This window comes from Loxodonta africana, chromosome 25, assembly GCF_030014295.1.
Source record: "Loxodonta africana isolate mLoxAfr1 chromosome 25, mLoxAfr1.hap2, whole genome shotgun sequence".
Classification (NCBI taxonomy): Eukaryota; Metazoa; Chordata; class Mammalia; order Proboscidea; family Elephantidae; genus Loxodonta; species Loxodonta africana.
Genome location: NC_087366.1, coordinates 25,000,704 through 25,023,547, shown reverse-complemented (window position 1 = coordinate 25,023,547; position 22,844 = coordinate 25,000,704). Strand labels below are relative to the sequence as shown.

The 22,844-nt window shown below is 41.0% G+C and overlaps 1 protein-coding gene across 3 annotated transcripts in view; it reads right to left on the bottom strand.

The window, feature by feature from the left end:
• The window catches only part of SEC16B (SEC16 homolog B, endoplasmic reticulum export factor), a 73,596-nt gene that overhangs the window by 47,709 nt on the left and 3,043 nt on the right, over positions 1 to 22,844 (bottom strand). For all 3 annotated transcript variants that reach the window (XM_064276600.1, XM_064276601.1, XM_064276602.1), the window contains exon 2: positions 16,210 to 16,424. The gene's annotated coding sequence lies outside the window, so the exon portion shown is untranslated. The remainder of the gene's footprint in view (positions 1 to 16,209; positions 16,425 to 22,844) is intronic.

Sequence of the window (22,844 nt, the reverse complement as noted above, 5' to 3'; positions counted from 1 at the left end):
GGAGACTCTCTGTCAATATGTTAACAGTAGTCCTCTTTTTCTGAGTAATGGAATTACAGGTGACTTTTCTTCTTCTTGCTTCTCCATATTTTTAACTTTTTTACAGTAAGTATGTATTAAAAGATAAAATCAACTAACATAATTTTTTAATCACCACTGTCCAAACGTGCTGCTGTCATATCAGTAGTTAAGACCCCCAAATTACTAAAATGGACAGTGACTCCCCAAAGTTTCCAAGATTGAATAACTGTACACTGTCTACTCTTCCAGACAGAGGTTGAATTGTTTATTCACTAAACAAATGTTCATGAACACCTACTATATACCTGAGGGGCCCTGGTGGCACAGCAGTTAAAGCACTCGGCTGTGGAACAAAAGTCAGTGGTTCGAACCTATCCGCCACTCGATAGAAGATAGATGTGGCAGTCTGATTCCACAAAGATTTACTGCCTTAGAAACCCTATGGGGCAGTTCTACTCTATTCTGTAGGGTGGCTATGAGTCAGAATCGACTTAACAGCAATGGGTTTGGTGTTTTGGTTTATTACATCCCCAGCACTGTCATACGTACTGGCGATACAAAGATGAATAACATATAGTCACTGCCCTAAAGAAGCTCTTAATCCAGTGAAGCAGTAGACATTCAAATATGCAATCACAATTCAATGAGGTCATTATTCTAATGGATATACCACTGATTTTCTAGTGTAAGTACTAGGGAAGATACATGACTAGAAATGAGGAGATGTTCTATTCAAGACTATCGGGTACAATCAAGTAAGGCAGATAAATGCCTAAACTAGAGCAGCTGAAGAGAAGTTGGAGGAAAGGGGGCAGATAGAATATATACACGTCTGTAAAACAGAATCATGAACAGGTACTCTGTCGACTGCAGAAGATAAGGAAGAAGGAGAAGCCAAGAACGGGGTACCTTGTAGAGGGGATCATGTCTTTTTTTTTCTTTAAATAAATAATCTTAGAAGAGGAGCCAATTTGGCAAGGAAGGTGACAAGTTCAGTTTTGGACATGCTAATTGTGAGGGGCCTGTGAGACACAGAGGTAAGTATGGTGAGTAAGTAATTGGCTGTAAAGGTCTAGAACTCAAGGGACAAGTCTGAGGAGGAGAGAGAGATGTGATGCTTGAAGCCACTGGAACGGATTAGTATTATCTATGAAAAGCTTAGAATAAGAAGACAAGTCTAAGAAAAGAACTCTGAATAACACAAACATTTGAAAACTGAACACAGAAAGAGGAGCCTATAAAAAATACCAAGGAAATGCCAGCAAGGTAGGAAGATAACCAGCAGAGGGTGGTGTCATGAAAACCAGCCAAGGTGATAGCTTAAAAAATGAGAGAGTGGTCAGCAATGCCAAATTTAGGAGAAATACCAAGAAAAGTAACAAGCAAAACTGTTCTCTGGATCACAGGATTTGACAATTAGGAGGCTTGATGATTTAATATGAACAATTTCAGTCCAACTATGGAGCCCTGGGGCACAGTGGTTAAGAGTTACGGCTGCTAACCAAGAGGTCAGCTGCTAACCAGAAAAGGTCAGCAGTTTGAATCTACCAGCCGCTCCTTGGAAACCCTATGGGGCAGTTCTACTCTGTCCTGTAGGGTTGCTATGAGTCGGAATCGACTTGAAGGTAATGGGTTTGGTTTGGGTTTTTTTGGTATGGTCAAAGGAGTGAGAGAGTAGATACAGAAGCCAGTTAAGCAACAGGTGGGAAGTAAGGAAAGGGAGACGCAAGTATAAATTACTTTTTCTAAGAGCCTGGATGTGAAGAATAGTGGACGATTGCTGGAGCTACCATGAGGCCCTCAGGTTTGAAGAATTAGTTTAGGGTGGACAAGATGATTCATATGGAAAGACTGGAGACACAGAAAAGAAAAGGAATAAATCTCAGAAGAGGCTGGTCATGTGAGACCCAGAGTATGGGAGCAAAAATTAACCCTATCTGGGAGGAAGGAAACCTCTTTCTTTGAGAAAAGGAGAAAGGAGACAATGCAAGTAAGTTTGTACATAAGGGGATTGGAAATGGTGACTCTATGCCCCACGGCCACAAAAAATCTCGACTGCTTAAAGATCAAAATGAGCATTTGATAAGAGATTTGAGGAAAACTGTGAAGGTTTGGAATGACCAGTGTAGAAAACGAGAGTGGGCTTGAACTAGGAAGATGTCCTCAGAGTGACAAACGGTCTGGAAATGCAGCTGCTATTGGATATCTAGACTGGCTTTAAGCTCCATGGGCACGTTAAACATCTATGTCGTGTTCTGTGCTTTATCAACAGTGCCCGCCCATAGTGCCCAGCATTTGATAAGAGCTCAATATTTTGTTTATAAATAAATAAAAAATAAATAGATGCCTTAAATTTATAGCAGCAACAGCCCATACTATATGTTTTTATCCAGTAGTTTTCACAGCCTGGGTATAGAATTTAACTTTGATAGGGAGTTTCCAGAGAAGAGAGAGATGAGGGAGTGAGTCAATGGGCTGACCAGAGAGTGGTTGAAGGGATGCCACACAGAACATAAACTAGACAGAAGCAGAGAGAAACTATCTGCATAGTTTGTTAAACTGAGATTCCTAAGAAACCCACTTCAACAAGACAGTGGATAAAAACCTTAAATCACAATTTTAAAAATCTGGAATGACTAGATAATATCTACAACTCCATTTCAATAACATCTGGAACATCACGGCTCTTTTCAGTAAATAAGCATCTCATATTTCAGACTCCAGGAATGAGTCAAGGGGTAAAGATTTTGTGTGGATTAGCCTCTAGACTCTAGCAGACAAAGCCACCACATGGAGCTGGCCTTGGAGACATGGAATTTATGGCCTTAGCCAGGGACTGGCTACGAAGACTTTGACCCCTTCCCTCAGGTGAGCTGGGTCTGCAGGCAAGATGCAGAGCAGCATGTGCCAATCAGCAGTTCCAGTTATCAGGAAGGTGTGTCAGGAATAACTGGCCTGAGGGCCCAAGACAATTAGCCTGGTGCAGGCACTGTAAGCTACTGGGGACTCCTACTTTTACCACAGGCTTAGAAGTGAAAGTTTGGGCACAATGTGGGCTTGCTACTAGACCAAGGAACCTTGTGTACAAGCCCTGGCAAAAGAAATCCTTTAAGTGCCCTACCTGGCTGTCTACACTGTCCTCCCTGCGTCCACCTCTGCTGCCAAGAGCTAGAAAAGCAGTGTGTCACTCAAGAAGAAGAATAACTCCATTCTTCCTTATCAGCCCTGGGCTGGCAGGGGCCCCCACCTTCTCTTCTCTTCACCTTCCCATTTTATTGATGCACCCTGGATCAGAATGAGTGGGACGGCAGATGGATGATGCTGTGACTTCCGACCCCACGTCAAGCTCCATTAGCCGTGGATGACTCACACACCCACAAAATTGAGTGAAATGACTACATGAAATAAAGGCTAATTGTAACAGACTGAATTGTATCGCCAAAAAATATGTGTCAACCAAGTTAGGCCATGTGTGGTTGTCCTTCATTTTGTGATTTTCCTATGTGTTATAAATCATAATCTCTGCCTGTGGTTAAAGAGGTTTAGGGTAGGATATAACACCCTTTCTCAGGTCACATTCCTGATCCAATGTAAAGGGAGTTTCCCCAGGGTGTTTGGCCTGCACCACCTTTTATCTTACAAAAGATAAAAGGAAAGGGAAGCAAGCAGAGAGTTGGGGACTCATACCACTAAGAAAGGAGTACCAGGAGCAGAGCATGTCCTTTGGACCTGCGGTTCTTGGACAGAGAAGCTCCCAGTCCAGGGGAAGATTGACAAGAAAGACCTTCCTCCAGAGCCGACAGAGAATGCCTTCCCCTTGAGCTGACGCCCTGAATTTGGACTTCCAGCCTACTAGGCTGTGAAAAAACAAATTGGTCTTTGTTAAAGCCATCCACTTGGGGTATTTCTGTTATAACAGCACTAGATGACCAAGACAGTAATATTCTCGGAGTGTTCAGCAAGCCCTCAAGGCCAACAGGATATAAATTTCCTATAGGATATAAATTTCCTATAGGAGCAGTAAAACGTGGTGGCACTGGAATAAGGTTGCCTTGGTTTGAATCTCAGCTCCACTATTTGTTAGTTGTATGAACTTGGGCAAGTTTTTCTGTAAAATGTGGATAGCAAAACCTTTTCTTCATCTGTAAACTGGAGTAACAATATCTACCTCACAGAGTTATTATAAGCATGAATTACATTAAAAACCTACAAGGTACTTGGCATGCAGTAAATGCTCAGTAAACGTTATTACCACTTTCCTGGAAATATTGTACAGCACCTAGGAGGTATTCTGCACAAGACATCAGTAAAGAATTAATTGACTCTGCATTAATGCTGCAAAACCCACATCTCCTCCTTGACACTTATCCAGTGTCCTCACTGAGCCATGAGACCAGGGAAAAATGGAGAAACTGTGTCACTCAACTACGTAGGAAGAAAAAGAATGAGCTAGGGTGAGAACACCAGAATTAGAAACTTTGAGAATATGCTGCCTAAGCCCAGTGCTTCATACACTGGATTTACTTATAGTCCCAGAGACAATGCAGGATGCCACAGGATAAACATTCATTTTATTTATAAGTAATTTAAAATACCATTTTAACTTAAAACAAACACAAATATTATGAGATGAAATTCAAATTTGCATTAATTTAAGAGATGAATTATGAGATGTCAAAAAAAAATACATACTTGCCCCCCAAAAGGATAGAATACCTAGGAATAAATCCAACCAGGAATGTAAAAGACTTATACAAAGAAAACTACAAAATACCACTGCAAGAAACCAAAAGAGACCTACATAAACGGAAAAACATACCATGTTCGTGAACTGGACAACTTAATATTATGAAAATGTCATTGCTACCCAAGGCAATCTATTGATGTAATGCAATCCCAATCCAAATCCCAATGACATTCTTTAACAAAATGGAAAAACTAATCTCCAACTTTACATAAGAAGGAAAGAGTCCCCGAATAAAGGATTATTGAAGAAGAACAAAGTAGGAGGCCGCATGCTTCTTGATCTCAAAACTTACTATCCAGCCACAGTAATCAAAACAGCCTGGTACTGGTACAATGACAAAGACATAGACTGATGGAACAGAATTGAGAACCCAGAAGTAAACCCATCCAGCTATGGACAGCTGATCTTTGACAAAGGGCCGAAGTCTATTCAATGGGGAACAGATAGTCTCTTTAACAAATAGTGCTGGCAAAACTAGATATCCACTTGCAGAAAAATGAAACAGGATCCATACCTCACATCATATACAAAAATCAATTCAAAATGGATCAAAGACCTAAATGTTAAACCTAAAACTACCCACAAGATAACACAGGGACAAAGCGGGGGGGTCCTAATTTATGGCATAAATACACTATCAAACATAACTAAAAATCCACAAGCAACAGAAGATAAACTAGATAAGTAGCAGCTCCTAAGAATTAAATACTTATGCTCATCAAATGACTTTACCAAAAGAGTAAAAAGAAAGCCTATAGACTGGGAAAAAAATTTTTGGTAATGACATACCTGACAAGGGTCTAATCTCTAAAATACATAGAAAACTTCATTGAACACCTTAACAACAAAAAGACAAACAATCAAAAAATGGGCAAAGAACATGAACAGACACTTCACCAAAGAGGACACTCAGGTGGCTAACAAACACATGAAGAGATCCGTACAGTCATTAGCCATTAGAGAGTTGCAAATCAAAACTATGAGATACCATCTCACCCCTACAAAAATGACAATGATCCAAAAAAAAACAGAAAACAACAGACGCTGGTGAAGTTGTGAGGAAACTGGAACTTTTATACACTGCTGGTGGGGTTGTTAAATGGTACAACCATTATGGAAAATGGTATGGTGCGTCCTCAAAAGGCTAGAAATAGAAATATCATATGATCCAGCAATCCCACTCCTAGGTATGTATCCTAGAGAAATAAGAACAGTGACACGAATAGACATATGCACATCCATGTTCACTGCAGCATTATTCCAATAGCAAAAAGATGGAAACAACCTAAATGTCCATCTGTGGATGAATGGATAAACAAAATATGGCACATACATACAATGGATACTACGCAACCATAAAGAATAATGATGAGTCTGTGAAACACCTCATAACATGGATGAATCTGGAGGACATTATGCTGAGAGAAATAGGTCAATCACAACAGGACAAACATTGTCCTTTTTTTATAAAATATTTATAATTTTTATAAAATATTGTATGATTTATAAAAAGTCAAGAATAGGTTTACACACAGAAAGCCATATTCTTTGATGGTTATCAGGGATGGAAGGGAAAGGGAGGGAGAATCTTTCACTAGATAGTAGACACATATTAATTCTGGAAAAAGGAAAGGCAGTATACAATATGGGGGAAGTCAGCACAATGTGACCAAGGTAAATGAAGACACTGAGAGGTAGGTAAGAATAAAGAACAACTTTTTTTTATGGTAAATGCTATAACATATACAATTCTGCAACAATGGTAATAACCACCAAAAATTTGTGAGTGGTTACATAGGTAGGTATGTATCCTATATAGGTAAGGGAGGACATATGGGAGTATATGTGCATGCATCTATAAGAATAGTTGAGGGCATTTGTATATACATATTTGTATGTGCTGCATATAAATTCATATATATAATAGAGGATGTAAGGGCACAGTTATGGAAACTTCTTAGACATATCCAAATATCTCATGAGTCTGAGTTACTGGGCTTCAAGGCTAAGGACCATAGTCTCAGGAAACATCTAGGTCAATTGGCTTAACACAGTTCATAAAGGTAATGTTCTACATCCTAGTTTGGTAAGTAGCGTCTGTGGTCTTAAAAGCTTGCAAGCAGTCATTTAGGATACAACTATTGATCTCTTCTTGCCTGGAGTAAAGGAGAGTGAAGGAAACCAAAGACTCAAGGAAGCAATTAGTCCACAGGACTAATGGCCTACAGGAACCACAGCCTCCTCTAGCTTGAGAACCAAAAGAACTAGATGGTGCCCAACTAGGAGTACCAACCACTCTGACCAGGGACTCAATAGAAGGTCCCAGTTAGAAGGGGAGAAAAATGTAGAACAAAATTCAAATTCATAAAAAAGACCAGACTTACCGGACTGATAGAGACTGGAGGCACCCCCAAGACTATCACCCTAAGATGCCCTTTTAACCTGGAACTGAAGCCACTACCAGAGGTCACCTTTCAGCCAAGTAATAGATCGGCCTACAAAATTAACAATAACACCCATGGAGAATACGTCCTTCAAACAATCAACTGTAGGAGACCAAGCGGGCAACATTTGCTTAGAAGCAAAGATGAGAAGGCAAGGAGGGGCAGGAAAAACTGGAGGGATGGAAACGAGGAAGGCGGGGTAGGAACAGAGAGAGTACTGACACATTGCAGGGATAGCAACCACTGTCACAAAACAATTAGTATATGAATTGCTGAATGGGAAGTTAATTCGCTGTGTAAATTTTCACCTAGAACACAATAAAATGTTTTAAAAAATTTTTTAAAATGCAATAATAAAGAATAAATAAATAATTTTTTTTAATAGCTTACCTTAATTAGTAAAGTACCCCTGCTTTCAGCATTGTGCTCTTTTAAAGAATTATCTGTATAAAGAGCAAAAAGATGGAAACTATGTAGATGCCCATCAACAGTCGAATGGATGAACAAATTATGGTACACACACACAATGGAACAGTATGCAATGATGAAAAACAATGATGAATCCGCGAAACATCTCACAACATGGATGAATCTGGAAGGCGTTATGCTCAATGAAATCACTCAGTTACGAAAGGACAAATATTGTATGAGACCACTATTATAAGAACTCAAGTAAAGGTTTAAACACAGAAGAAAACATTCTTTGGTGGTTACAAGGGTGGGGAGGGAGGGAAAGGGGAATTCACTAAACTGGACAGTAGACAAGAACCATCTTAGGTAAAGGGAAGGACAAGACACAATACAGGGGAAGTCAGAACAACTGGACTAAACCAAAAGCTAAGAAGTTTCCTGAACACAATCAAACACTTCGAGGGACAGAGTAGCTGGGGCTGGGGTCTGGGGACCATGGTTTTGGGGGACATCTAGGTCAATTGGCATAACAAAGTTTATTAAGAAAATGTTCTGCATTCCACATTGGTGAGTGGCATCTGGCGTCTTAAAAGCTACCAAGGGGCCATTTAAAAAAAAAAAGGCCATTTAAGATGCATCAATTGGTCCTAACCCACTTGGAGCAAAGGTGAATGAAGAACACCAAAGACACAAGGAAAATACTAGCCCAAGAGACAAAAGGGCCACATAAATCAGAGACTCCATCAGCCTGAGACCAGAAGAACTAGTTGGAACCCGGCTACCACCAATGACCACCCTGACAGGGAACACAACAGAGAGTCCCTGACAGATCAGGAGAAAAATGTAGAGCAGAACTCAAATTCACGTAAAAAGACCAGACTTTATGGTTGGATTGAGACTTAAGGAGCCCCGAAGCCATGGCCCTCAGACGCTCTGTTAACCAGGAACCAAAACTATTCCTGAAGCTCACTCTTCAGACAAAGATTAGACTGGACTATAAAATAATACTCTGAAGAGTGTGCTTCTTAGTTCAAGCAGATACACGAGACCAAATTGGTGGCTCCTGTCCAGAGGCAGGATGAGGAGGCAGGATGAGACGGCAGGAAGGGACAGGACCTGGTTGGATGGACATGAGAAACCTGGGGTGGAAAGGGGAGTGTGCTGTCACATTATAGGGATTGCAACTAGTGTCACATAACAATATGTGTATAAATTTTTGTATGAGAAATTAACTTGAGTTGCAAACTTTCACCTAAAGCACAATTAAAAAAAAAGTGAGGATGGCAAAAAAAAAAAAAAAAAGAATTACCTATGTGAGATCAAATTGACAATGTCAACTCAAAAGGTTGGATGAGACGCTTAGGGGGCAATGGGTTTAGATTATGGCAGTAGAATAATTTGGAAAAGAATAGCGAAAATGGTAGCACAACTTGAAGAATGTAGCCAATGTCACTGAATTGTACATGTAGAAATAGTTGAAATATTGTATCTTTGGCTGTGTGAACGTCCACCAAAAAAAAAAGTTCTCTGGTATTTAGAATAGGCAAATTCATAGAGACAGAAAGTAGACCAGAGGTTACCAGGGGCTGGGGATTGAGAGGAATTAATAGTTACGGATGCAGTCTCTGCTTGAGTTGAGGGAAGAGTTTTGGAAATAATGGTGGAGGTAGTACAATATGGTGAATGTAAGTAATGCCACTGAATTATATACTTAAAAATGGTTAGGATAGTGTCAGTCATCTAGTGCTGCTATAACAGAAATACCGCAAGTGAATGACTTTAACGAAGAGAAATTTATTCTCACACAGTTTAGGAGGCTAGAAATCTGATTCAGGGTGTTAGCTTCAGCGGAAGGCTTTCTCTCTCTGTTGGCTCTGGGGGAAGGTCCTTGTCATCAATCTTCCCCAGTCGAGGAGCTTCTCAGTACAAGGACCCCTACTCTAAAGGACATGCTATGTTCCCGGTGCTTCTTTCTTGGTGGTATGAGGCCCCCCATTTCTCTCTGCTCGCTTTCTCTTTTATATCTCAAAAGAGATTGACTTAAACACAACCTAATTGTGCAGACTGAGCCCTGCCTAATTAACTGCCACTAATTCCATCCTCATTAACATCATAGAGGTAGGATTTATAACACATAGGAAAATCACATCAGATGACAAAATGGTGGACAATCACATAACACTAAGAATCATGGCCCAGCCAAGTTGACACACTTTGGGGGGATACAATTTAATCCATGACAGATGGTAAATTGTATATTATACATATTTTACCACAATAAAAAAAAATGTTATACTTGCAATGGGACAGATACACACACACATACATTGCCTGCACCCACGGGAGTAGCTCTCTGCCATTTGCTGGAAAGTTGAAGAGACACATTTTGAACAAGAGCAGACATTCAGATACACAGAGCCACTGAACTAGAAAGAACCTCTGGAACATGTCCACCCCTGCAGGCAAAGCAGCGACTAAGCCAGCGAGACCCAGGCCAAGGCCCTTGCTCACATACAGCTCTTTCGTTTACGAACCACAGCAAGTCAAGCTCTCTCTGCTGCTGGATAAAACTAGTCCCAGTTGCCACAGAGTTGATTCCAACTCAAGAGTGACAAGGCATGTGTGTCAGAGTAGAACTGTGCTCCATAGGGTTTTCAGTGGCTGATTTTTTGGAAGTAGATCAGCAGGCCTTTCTTCCAGGATGCCTGCAGATGGACTTAAACTTCCAACCTGTCAATTTGCAGCCAAGTGCATTAAACATTTTCCCCACCCAGTGACACTCTACTGCTAGATCCAAATCCAAACCCACTGACAAAGAGTCGATTCTGACTCACAGCGACCCTATAGGACAGAGCAGAACTGCCCCATAGGGTTTCCAAGGCTGCAAATCTTTACAGAAGCAGAATTCCACATCTAACTACCGTGCTCCTTAAAAGAATCACTTATATGGCACCAAACAATTAACAATTACTTTAAAGCAAAGATGAGGATTAATGTAAATGGAACAACGGGAATGGAAATAAAGAGAATGTTCGTGCATTGTGAAGAACGTAACCAATGTCACTGAACAACTTACATAGAAATAGTTGAATGGGAACCTAAACCAATGTGTAAACCTTCACTTAAAACACAATAAAATATTTTTTTAATGCAAGTATTTAAAAATCCATTCCATGTAAATACAATGATTACAAACTTCAAAGTTATCAGTCAATATAAATAGGTTCGCTCAATCTGTTACAAATACATAATCGTGAAAACAAGAACTCAAAGATCAATTTCTGTATTTTCTCCTTGTCCCACTTGTCAGCCAATCAAAGTCTGTACCACTTGGCTGGTTCTACTCCTCTTCCCACTCTTCCATGTACAGGCATAGCCCACATGTGTGCACAGTGTGAAGGCATGCATGTGTTTTAATGGCACTCACATCCCTTGTTCCCTCAGTCTGGAATAAGAGACTGCAGCTCCCCAGCAGTGTTGTCCTAATGTTGAATTTAGCACATCAGAACAATTTCCATAGGAGCCACTTATGATGTCAAAAAAACAAAGCTCAGACTTCAGTTTCTGGAGGATATTGAAGGACATGACAAGATGATGGAGAGGTTTCTTTTCTAAGCATAAATACCTGCAGCCATCACAAGGGAGACGGCCAAAGTTCATTGTTTTCTGGGGCTATCCAATAAGTGAATGTTACAGATTCTCTTCATGCTGAGTAAATACTTACTGCCTTTCCTGACTGCTTCTCTGATGTAGTTACTCTACAAGCCGGCTAATATTTTTTTTTTACACTAAGAACACAATACTGTGTATGACCATGGCAGTATGACACTATGACACCATGTTCTAGTGATGGTCCAGATGTCATTCACTCAATGAATCTGACTGGGGAATCACCTCATGCCTGGGAGAATGAAAAATTTTTTTTTACTTTATTCATTCAACAAATAACATTTTAGATAAATACTAATTTATTCATTGTAGTAAAAAGGTTGTTCTACTGCATAAGCTGACTTTCCAAGGCTCCTCCAATGCAGCTGCTAAGCCCCAAGGCTAAGAAGAAGTAATTCAAAAGAGACCCTGTTCCTACTTAATAAACAAGACATTGGTGGGAAACTGAGTGCTTCACTCATCATGTACTTATTAAGTGCCTGCTGTGTGCCAAGCATCATGTTAGGTATTAAGTGCAGACCACACTAAGTGATCAAGATGAACTTGTCCCTTATCGTTACAGACTTTACAGTCCATTGGGGAACAAAGACCAGATAACAGGTGATTCCAATGACGAGTGCTAGGCCAGGGTGATAGTAGGAAGAAGATGGAACACACAGCAAGGGCACCAAACCTAGTCAGAGAAGGCTTCCCAGCAGAAGAGATGTCTCAAGTGAGATCTGAAGGACTAGGGTGTGTTCACCTGGCAACAGGAGAAGGAGAACAGGAGAGAATGTGTTCCTGGAAGAACGAAGACTATGAGTAAAGGCTCTGAGGCAAGGGAAGGTGGTGCATTCAGCACAACTATAGTGGGTTTGATGTTCAACGTGGTTTGAGCCTAGAATGCAAAGAGAAGTGGTGAGAGTTGAGACTAAAGATACTGTCCTTGATGCCTCATCCAGCCAAAAAGAGCAAAATGTGGCCCTAGCACTCCACAATACCTAGGTTGTTTGCACACACTTATGGTAGATATCTACTATTTTCCCCCTACCCAGCATCCCCTCTTCTGGCTTCTGGTAATATAGCATCAATTTTCCCTTAACGAACTTCCCTGACTCCTCTCAATTTTTGTAGGATGTGTGGGCCTGACCCTTCCCTTGCTTCAAGGGTATGCACAAGATTCATACCTGGACGATAAGAGTCTCCCATCTCTCTGGCCACAGTAATAAGCTCAGGGATGAGCACGTGTCCAGGAAAGTCCAAAGAGCGTGCACCCAGAACTGATGCTTGAACTACTGGGAAAGAAGCACGTTTCCCACTGAGTTGACCAAGATGGTAAAAGTCAGCCTGAGCTGCAGGTGGCCATCTGTTCCCCATTCATTCATTCAACAAACATTTATTAAATAACTATCATGTGCCAATGCTGTTACAGACATTGACGATGCAGAAATAAAAGACATAATTCTGTTTCTTAGGTGTTGACCATGAAGTAGAGAGGCAAACAAAGTAAATTAATCAATTTAATACATACGATAAGTGTTAGGACACAAATTACATAGATTATTATATATACAGGGAAGTGCAGCAAACTCAGGGAAGGCTTACTGGAAGAGAAAACCCTCATTGAACCTTGCTGGATAATTAGGACTTCATTGTGTGAACTGGGAAAAGGAGTTGCCTCCAGATGAAGAACCAGTATCACTATGTACAAAGGCATGGAGAGGAGGATCAGCTAGATGAGTTCCGGTGAGCCACCACATTCAATCAGGCCAGAGAGTAATGCCAAGTCAGGAAAGTGGGAGAGGGGAGTCCAGACAGCCAAGCAAGGACTGCACCATAGAGGCCGTGGATGTATGCTGAAGACTCTGAGGGGCTACTGAAAGATTCAAAGCAGGTGAGTGACAGTATCAAGTCAGCATTTTAGGAAATCACACAAGTTACAATATAAAGAATGGTTTGGAAAGTTCCAAACTGCAGACAGGATGAGTTTTAGGAAGTGGTTGCCATAATCCTCCTTAAAGTCAACGAAAGCTAACCCAAAGCACTGTTGCTGTTTTTATGTGCCATGGAGTCAGTGCTGACTCATAGCGACCCTGTGTGACAGAGCAGAACTTCTCCACAGAGAAGCAGTCTGCTTCTGTAAAGATTTACAGCCTTGGAAACCCTATCTATGGCACAGTTTGTTGTGTCCACAGCATTGCTAGGAATCAGCATTTACTCAATGGCAATGAGATTTTTGGGTTTTTAATCTTTACGGAAGCAAATCGTCAAGTCCTTTCTCCCACAGAGCCACTAGTGGATTCAAACCTCCAACCTTTCAGTTAGCAGCCAAGCACTTAACCATTACACCACCAGGGCTCCTTAACCAAAGCATTGGTGGAGGGAAAAGTGAACGGGCATGGGTGTTGGATTCAAGAGACAGCAAGGAGGCAAAATAAACAGAGTGTAAAGGCTAATTGAATTCACATGGCTCTGGATTGGTCACTGTAGATAGCAATGCCCCTGAGGAAGACTGAAATGCATTTCAGTTCAGGTTGGGCCACAGTAACTTGAGTCACCTGCAGGATGACATACTGAAGCCCTGTCAAACAGTGAATATGAATCAGGAGCTCCTAAGTCTGAGGAGACACATTTTTGTGGTTCATTTGTTTATACACTGCTTCTTTCCTTAAGCTTCTATGTATTTGACTTCTGTGTTATTAGTATTCGAGTCATAATTAGAATCATGGGTATGAATGGGATTGTCAAAGAAACGCATAGACTTCAAAATGAGAGGATAATGGTTTAAAAGACAGAAAGAGAGGCCCATGAAGGCTGAGAAGGCAGAGCCAGAACGGTGTCAAGGAAACTGAGGGAGGAGAAAGGGGAAGAGAAAAAGAGCACAAAGAGGCCAAGTTATGTATGAACTTGAAAACGTCCACTGGATCCCACAGAGTTAATAGGGTGGTCAGGAAAGGGATATGACAGTAAGGAGGGCTCATGAGTATTTGTTCATTGGCTGGTTGGTTAGTATAAAGTGGGAGAGACTTGAACATGTTTTCAAGCTATAGGGAACGCCTCTGTAGGAAGAAATTGATACAGGGGGAATAGAGGAAATGAGTGATGGACATGGTCCGTGAGGAAGCTGATAGGGATAGAGTTCATAGCCCAAGAGAAGGGATTAGTCAGGGGTAAGGAAGTAGACCTCTGCTACTGAGAAGGCAGTGAGGCAGGAAGGAATACATGAATGCCCATGCAGATAAATTCGTGAACCAGGCTAGACAAGGCCAATGAAAGAAATATACATACTAATTACACTGAAGAAATTGATTTTATCCATCAGTGTATTAAAACACATTAATGAGACTCCCACAATTTGCAAAGTCAAAAATGCCTAAGCTGATGATGACGAGTTTCAGGAAACTGAGGATCACAGCACAGTTACCAATGGTGGGTATTTTCTATTTTGTTCGAAACCACGGCCTCGTTTATTTTTTACTTGGTTTAATTTCTTCAAGCTTTTGGCCTATGGGGCACACCTATTTCAAACAACGTCATTTTCCTCAGTGTCAGGCTTTTGTGTCTTTGCCCCATAAGGGGCGGCAGCAGCTGGAAAGGAACTTGTTCCAGTCAATAACCATTTGAAAATAGAAGGCTGGATATTTAGGTTGAGTATGGGTGGAATCGCCACCTTTAAAATGCGTTTCTTGGAAGCAACCTTTCCTCCTACCAATACCATATTGTAGATGGGCCCATCTAGAATGATCCTTCGAGTTTCTATTACAAAAGGTCACAATCTGATGGGGTCTGGATGGTGACAAGTCAGATCCATTTCACGAATAAAGCACCCCTTCCCAAATTGAATGTGGAGCAAATTCCAGGCTGAGTACAAAGCTGCTCAGCAAGGGGAAAACTCACACTAGGTGAGGAATCAAATATGACTGAAGAGGTGACCCATTCCAACGCATTTATTTTATAGCACATAAGCTGAAGCTCAGAGTGCCGTGTGGGTAATCGGGATCAATGCCAGTACCTGAATCCAGGTCTCCTAACTCCCAGCCCTGTGCTCCTTCCTCCTCTCATAACATCGGCTTTTCCTGCTGGGAAGCAAATTACACAGAGGCAGGGGCCCCTTGCATCTTGTTCACTTATGTCTCCCCAGCATAGAGGTGAAAATCAAAAACATCTGTTAGTCAATAAGTTGATCACACTCTGGGTGGATTGGTGTTGGTCATTGTGAGGTTTCACACAGAGCCGATCAGCGTAAAAGTCTCAACAGAAACTTAAAAAAAAAATCACCAACCCATAAACAAGTGGTTTATGGACTCTGAAAACACCAGAAACTCTGGAAATGACTTTCAGGGTGGAAGCCTTGGGCACAGCAGCCTCAGGGCCACCTCTTGTTAAAGGGATCCATGCCAGAGTTTCGTTTGTCATGAAGTTGGCAGGCGTCATGCGCCTTGTCATCTCTATAACTTGAGAGCAGAAGTTTCCACATTGCCTCTAAGTCAGCTTTAACCGACTTGAATCCTCCCTAAAACATTTAACAGGCTCTCTCCTCTCTCCCAAACACTGTAACTACTAAGCCTCCCTTCACCTTCCCACAGTCAAACCTGCCTAAGATTTCTATGTAAGTTGAAATCACATTTTCTTTGGCACATTAGCAATGCATTCCATTTCACAGGGGACAACCCCTGCCAGGGTAAGTGAGCACTTCAAGGAGTTAGGGTTCAAAAGTGGCATCGCTCACAGTTGAAGTTACGATTTTTTTTCAAGACCCTCTGAGGTTCTTCGTGTTGCTGAAAACCATGTGCTGGTTTAATGTCGTTCTTCTTGGGTTGATACCAAATGCTCCTTAAATGAATCTGCTAGAAGGGTCTCTAGCAGAAATTCTATTCCCTCTTAGCATTCTTCAATTTGGTTTGGGTTAACTGGTTAGGGGTGAAAATAAGTACTTACATCTTTTGCCCCTAAATCAGGAGGTGCTGGTGCTGCTGCTGCTGCTATATTCCATCATGACGCCTGCAGTTACTCACAGCTGGCAGACACTGGAAACTGTGATGCCACGTCAGCTGTCCAGAACCTTTCTGCTTTAGCAACAGTTTCCCCACGGAATGATTTGGCGTATAGATCCTGAGGCTGGAAACGTGATCTGACCACCATATTGAGAAGGTCTAAATAAAAAAGCCACCAGCTGAGATTACAGGAACAAACCACACACACCTCTCTCTGTGCCTAAGTGAGAATACCAAGAAGGACCTAAAAATCACATTGGCTTTCTAAACAATCATAACAGCAGGTTAATAACTGACAGAAAAAAATCCAGATTAGAAATTGAAAAAGTAAAATTTAGGGGCTCATAAGCACCATTACGGATTATTTAGTTCATTTTAAAATTATAAGTTTGGAGTGGCAAAAAACTGAAAAAGTAAATGCTCATGAATAGGGTAATGATTAAAAAAAAATAAATACTTGTGAATAAATAGTTGAATGACATTTATGTCATGGAATATTAACCCGCTACCCGCTGCCAGCGGGGGGGGGGGGTAATATTAGGATATCTAATTAACTAGACAGCATTGGGTAATAAATAAGTTAGAACTATACCAGTTGGCCTAGAGGGATTTCAATGACACATTATCGAATGAAAAAAAAGGATAATATCCCATTTTTAAAAAGAATATACATATATGCTTCTATACATGTACATACATAATTGTTTAATTAAATATAAGTATTTATGTATCTATATGAATAAAAGTATAAAAAAGATGATATATAACTGGCTGTCAATAATACTTTTTGCTTAAGAGAGAGGTATGCAGGGGCAATGGGTAGGGGTAGAAGTAACTATTTATTTTTAGATGAAGGTTTACATAACAAACTGGTTTCTCATCAAACGGTACACACATTGTTGTATGTCATTGGTTAACAACCCCACAACATGTCAACACTCTTCCTTCTCAGCCCCGGGTTTCCTATTACCAGCTTTCCTGTTCCCTCCTACCTTCTAGTTCTTGCCCCAGGGCTGGTACGCCCCTTTAGTCTTGTTTTGTTCCATGGGCCTGTTCAAACTTTGGCTGAAGGGTGAACCTCAGGAGTGGCCTCATTACTGAGCTGAAAAGGTGTCCAGGGCAGTACTCCCAGGGTTTCTCCAGTCTCTGTCAGGCCAGCAAGTCTGGCCTTTCTTTTTGAGTTAAAATTTTGTTCTACATTTTTCTCCAGCTCTGTGCAAGACCCTCTATTCTGATCCCTGTCAGAGCAGTCAGTGGTGGTAGCCAGGCACCATCTAGTTGTACTGTACTCAGTCTGGTGGAGGCCGTGGTAGATGTAGTCCATTAGCCCTTTGGACTAATTTTTCCCTTGTGTCTTTACTTTTCTTCATTCTTCCTTGCTCCTGAAGGGGTGAGACCAGTGGAGTATCTTCGATGGCCACTCACACGGGAAGTAACTTTTTTTAAGGGCTTCACAATAAAGTCACATTTATTACATTCCATTCCTGCAAAATTGTGTGTATGGGAGTGGGGTGTGTATTTAAAGAATAGCATGTATAAGGTTATAGAAATCTTAATTAGTTATCCTAAGGTGGTGGGACTCCAAGGGATTTATTCTTTCTATATTTTTACGTATAGTTTCATTTTTTTCAAGAAATTTTTATTTAAGTAATTAGAAGAGATAATAAGCCTGTTTTTATTATATAAAAAACATGGACAAGTGGTTGCTTGTCTGAACTCTTACGTTTCTGAGCTCTTCTGCAGAATCTTAAATGTATTTGGGTTTTTTCCTCTCTCTGTTCTAAAAACACTCAATAATTCTAAAGATGTTCTCATGCTTATCAGAAACATGACAAGCCATCACAGAGAGAAATGTAAAACACTCTTCCAGCCCTGACCTCCCTTGACCCTCCTCTCCTTTGAGATTGATATCAGAGGTGGGCACATCTTTACGCCGTTCCATTCGGTGATGTGTGCTACGGGGGGGCCCACAGCACATACACACACAGAGGAGTTACTGACTGCGCTGTTCAATCCATACTGCCCTAGATAATGTCTCTAGGGCTGATTCAGAAATCCCTGGGGAATTTTCTGATTGAAGGAAAGAAGAAGGGGTTGGAATTCACCAACCTATCCCTCCATTCAGCAACAGGGCCAGAAATTGTGAAATAAGTTCTTACTGATCAGTTACCAAACAACCAACAAATCTTATGTAATTAGAACACAGGAGAGGTCGCTATGTATTTACTGGCCACATTTTCTGAAATAAAAGTGAAGTCAGGTATACGAATATACTTGGATGTTAAATTATCTTAATTATATGGACAACAGGATAGATCTTTTAAAATTGAGGCAATCATAGAAAATTCAAAATGTCCAGTCACTATAAGGGGCGAGTATCAAGTAAATACATGTATGAATCAGAAGAGAAATCTTGTATGTATTTATTCATTATCCAGAAGGAATCGGGAGAGCTCTCAATTTTAAATTAAATGGGGCAAAGGCCTGATTTAGGTAAAATCTCTGATTTATAGAACTGTTTTAAAAATAGCTTTTAAAAAAGAAACATTGCTCTTTTACTCCCAACTATATAAATAAAAAAAAACCAATTGCCCTGGAGTCAATTCCTATTTATAGTTATCCTACAGAATAGAGTAAAAGTGCCCCATAGGGTTTCCAAAGCTATAATCTTTATGAGAGCAGACTGCCACATCTTTGTCCTGCGGAGTGACTGCTCGGTTAGCAGCCGAGCGCTTAGGATCTCTAATTTAACCTATGATTTCAGACAGAAATAACTGAAGATCCCACCCACCCACTGCCGTCAAGTTGATTCCAAATCATAGCAACATTATAGACAGAGTAGAACGCCCCATAGAGTTTCCAAGGAGCACCTGGCACATTCGAACTGCTGACCTTTTGGTTAGCAGCTGTAGTACTTAACCACTACGCCACCAGGGTTTCCACTGAAGATCCAGAGAGGTTAAATAACTTGCCCGGGGCACACAGCAGACCTCAGGGCTGCTGGCTCTCAGAGATCATCCCAAAACATAGTGCTAGAAATATTAAGAACAGCTCGTGCTGAACCCAGCTTTTCATAACTAGAGAAGACATTCAGAGTTGCCATATTTTTGTTTTGTATACAGAGTACCTTCTTAGACACGCAAAGAACAGTCAGATATGGTCTGCTTTTGCCAGCTTGTCCGACAATTAGTTTACTCTCCTGAGCTTGCTGATAATCACTCAACTAGATGAAATGCTGTTGTTGTTAGGTGCGCTCGAGTAGACTTCAAGTTATAGTGACTCCATGTGACAGAGCAGAACTACCCCTTAAGATTTCCTAGGCTGTAATCTTTGCAGGAGCAGGCAGCCAGGCCTTTCTCCCTCAGAACCACTGAGTGGGTTCGAACCTCCAATCTTTCAGTGAGCAGGCAAGCTCTTAACTGTTGCACCAGCAGGGCTCCTTAGATGAAATGAAGGATACAAACAGACATCCACAAAAGACGAATGAAATTAAGTGCCTGATGTGAGAGGTCAGGAGAAGGAGATGAATCCAAATTGATTTCAGTAATTATATGGGGCCACAGGGAGAAAAAGCCAATGAAACAAAGGGATAGGAAGGAATATTAAAAAGATGAAGATTGTTATCTGTGAACATTGCACGTGTTCTGAGAACACTCTGCTGTTCAGGCTATGACTAACCGTATTAGGTGTTAGTTTACATGGGGCTTATAACCCTCATCCTAAAATAATAAAGCAGTTTCATTTTCTACACATTTCTTTTACTTTAAAAGAGACACATTTGGCCTCAAAAAGTTATACACAGAATCACCATATAACCCAGCAATTCCACTCCGAAGTACATATCCAAGAGACCTGAAAGCAGGGACTCAAACAGATACTTGTACACTAATATTCGTTGCAGCCTTATTCAGAACAGCCAAAAGGTGGAAACGACCAAAGTGTCCATCAGTAAATGAATGGATAAACAAAATGTGGTATATATATAGCAATGGAATGTTATTCAGCCATAAAGAGAAATAAAGTTGATACATGCTACAACATGGATGAACCTTGAGAACGTTATGCTAAGTGAAATACGTCAGACACAAAAGGAAAATATTCTATGATCTCACTTACATGAAATCTCTAGAATAGACAAATGCATAGAGACAAAAGTTTATTTGTGGTTACCAGGTGTTGAGGGGAGGGGGACTGAGTTTCTGTTTGGGGTGATGAAAAACTTCTAGAAATAGATAGTGATGATGGTTGCAGAACGTGGTGAATGTAATGTCACTTAATTGTACACTTAAAAGTGGTTAAGTTGGCAAGTTTTTTGTTATACTGTATATGGCTTACCACAATAAAGTGTTTTAAAAAAGACACACTTGGAAAATGTGCAGAAAGCCTATATCCACATATTCTTAAGTCTGCATTTTCTTTGGCTCAGACATCTTAGACAAATTGGGGAAGTTACTGGACTTGTCCTCATGTAACTAAACAATCAAATAAAAAGTAGACAATGCAATGGCTGGCAGGCTTCCAAACACAAACTTTTTGCATCCCAACTGCACATCCTTACCAATATCATCAGCAGACTGGAAGTATCAGCTCAGACTTTGCTGAACCAAAACCTATGGCAGAAAATAATAAGTATAAATGTTTCTTCTTGAAAGAATGTTAAGCTCCACTCCTTAACCTAAATGACTTATTTACAGCTGACCAGGGATCTCACATTAACCCACCATGCTAACCCAGGTCCAGTGATAAGAAAACATCTTGAACTCCTCAGGAGTTGCTATGTGAAAGCAGAAAGCCCATTTCTGAGTAGAGGCACTATATCGCAGTGGTTACATACATGGGCTCTGAAGTCACACTGCCGGGCTCGGGTCCTGGCTCCGCCACTTTGTAGTTCCAGGATATTGGGTAAATTACCGGATCTCTCTGGGCCTCAGTTGCCTGATATGTAAAACGGGGTCCATAGTAACTACTACAAGGGCTGTTATGAAGAGTAATTGTATCATTACAGATAAAGCACTTAAAAAAGTGTTACAGGCTATGGTTCGGGCCACTAATCTAATACTAATCTACTATTATTATTATTATTTAAAATGTGTTGAGTGCATACAATGTGCCACACATTGTGCTAAGTGCTTTTTATATATAATTTTATGTAATCCACTCAGCAGCCCCATGGAGTAGCTCCTGGTATCTATCCCCTTTTTTAAAAAATGAGAAGCTCAGATAGGGTAAATAACTTGCTCAAAGTCCCATAGCTAGCAAGGATAGAACAGGACTTTGAATCCAGGTCTAACATGAACCAAGACCTTTCATTTTAGTCACTGTTTATAGTGCCTCCCAAGTCAACAAATTCACAACATAGATCACAACATAGATCCATTCCTTTATTCACTCATTCATTTACTCCCTGAGAGTGTCTTCTGTGCCACGCACTGTACTTGCTTTTGGGGACCTAGAGATGAACTCGAAGTAGACAGACTAAAAGGAAACTAGCTTCATGGAGCCCACATACTAGTTAGGAAGACAGATAAGCAAACAAAAATAAATCCATCATGTAATGTCAAATGGTGGTAAGCACTATAAAGAAAGTAAGATTTAGGACAGAGAGTGTCGGAACAGTGTGGGAAGCTATTTTAGGCAGAGGAGTCAGGGAATGCTTCTCCTAGAAGGTGAGAAGAATCCAGTAAGGGGGTGTCCCATGGCAAGATCTGTGAGAAAATCATGTTAGTCAGAGTGAACTGTAGGTGCAAATGCCCTGGGGCAGAAAGAGTCTTGGTCCATTGGAGGCGTGAGAACACCAAAGATACCAGGGGGAGTTCTGGAGGTTTGGAGAGAAAAGAAATCACCTCTCAGAGAAGGTGAAAACGAATTAATTGGGGTAATGGGGCAGTGCTGCCAGGAAGCATCCCTTGAGCTTTGTGTACATAAAATTAAGACCAGTAAATCAGCTGTGTATTGTTTTCAGTCATATTCTGAGATCTGGTGCTTGGAGACAGACATGGAATAGGTGAGTAGAGTTTTATCAGGCCAGGGGTTTGCCATGTGAAGGCAACAGAGGGAGAGAGAGGGGCAAGAGTGTTGAGCACGGACCCTAGACTCTAGGTTAGGTAAAGTGGAAGGTGAGGCCTGGGGGTCATAATAGACAGTGAAAAGGAATAGGGGCTATGTGGACTGGTAGACCTGGGGAGCTCGAAGAATGATTGGAGCTGGGGTTCCAGAAGGAGTGAGCCAGAAATGAGGTAACTGTTAGAATGAGATGCCAGAAATCATAATTCTTCAAGTGGGACATGTACTAATCATGACAAACACAAGTGTGTGACTATGAAAGTGAGTGCTAAGGTGGGGAAAGGACTGTTGACATAAGGAAGTTAAGGATCCAAGAGGCCAGATACTACGTGGACCACCTACACCAGTGGTTCTCAAACCTGGCCATGTGCTAGAATGACCTGGGGAGTTTTTAAATTGTACAGATGCCTGTAGCCCACTCCCAAAGATCCTGGTTCAATTGGTTGGGGTGGGGGGAGTGATACCCGGGCCTTTTAACATTTCCCGAGTGAGTTTAAAGTGTAGCCAAGGCTGAGA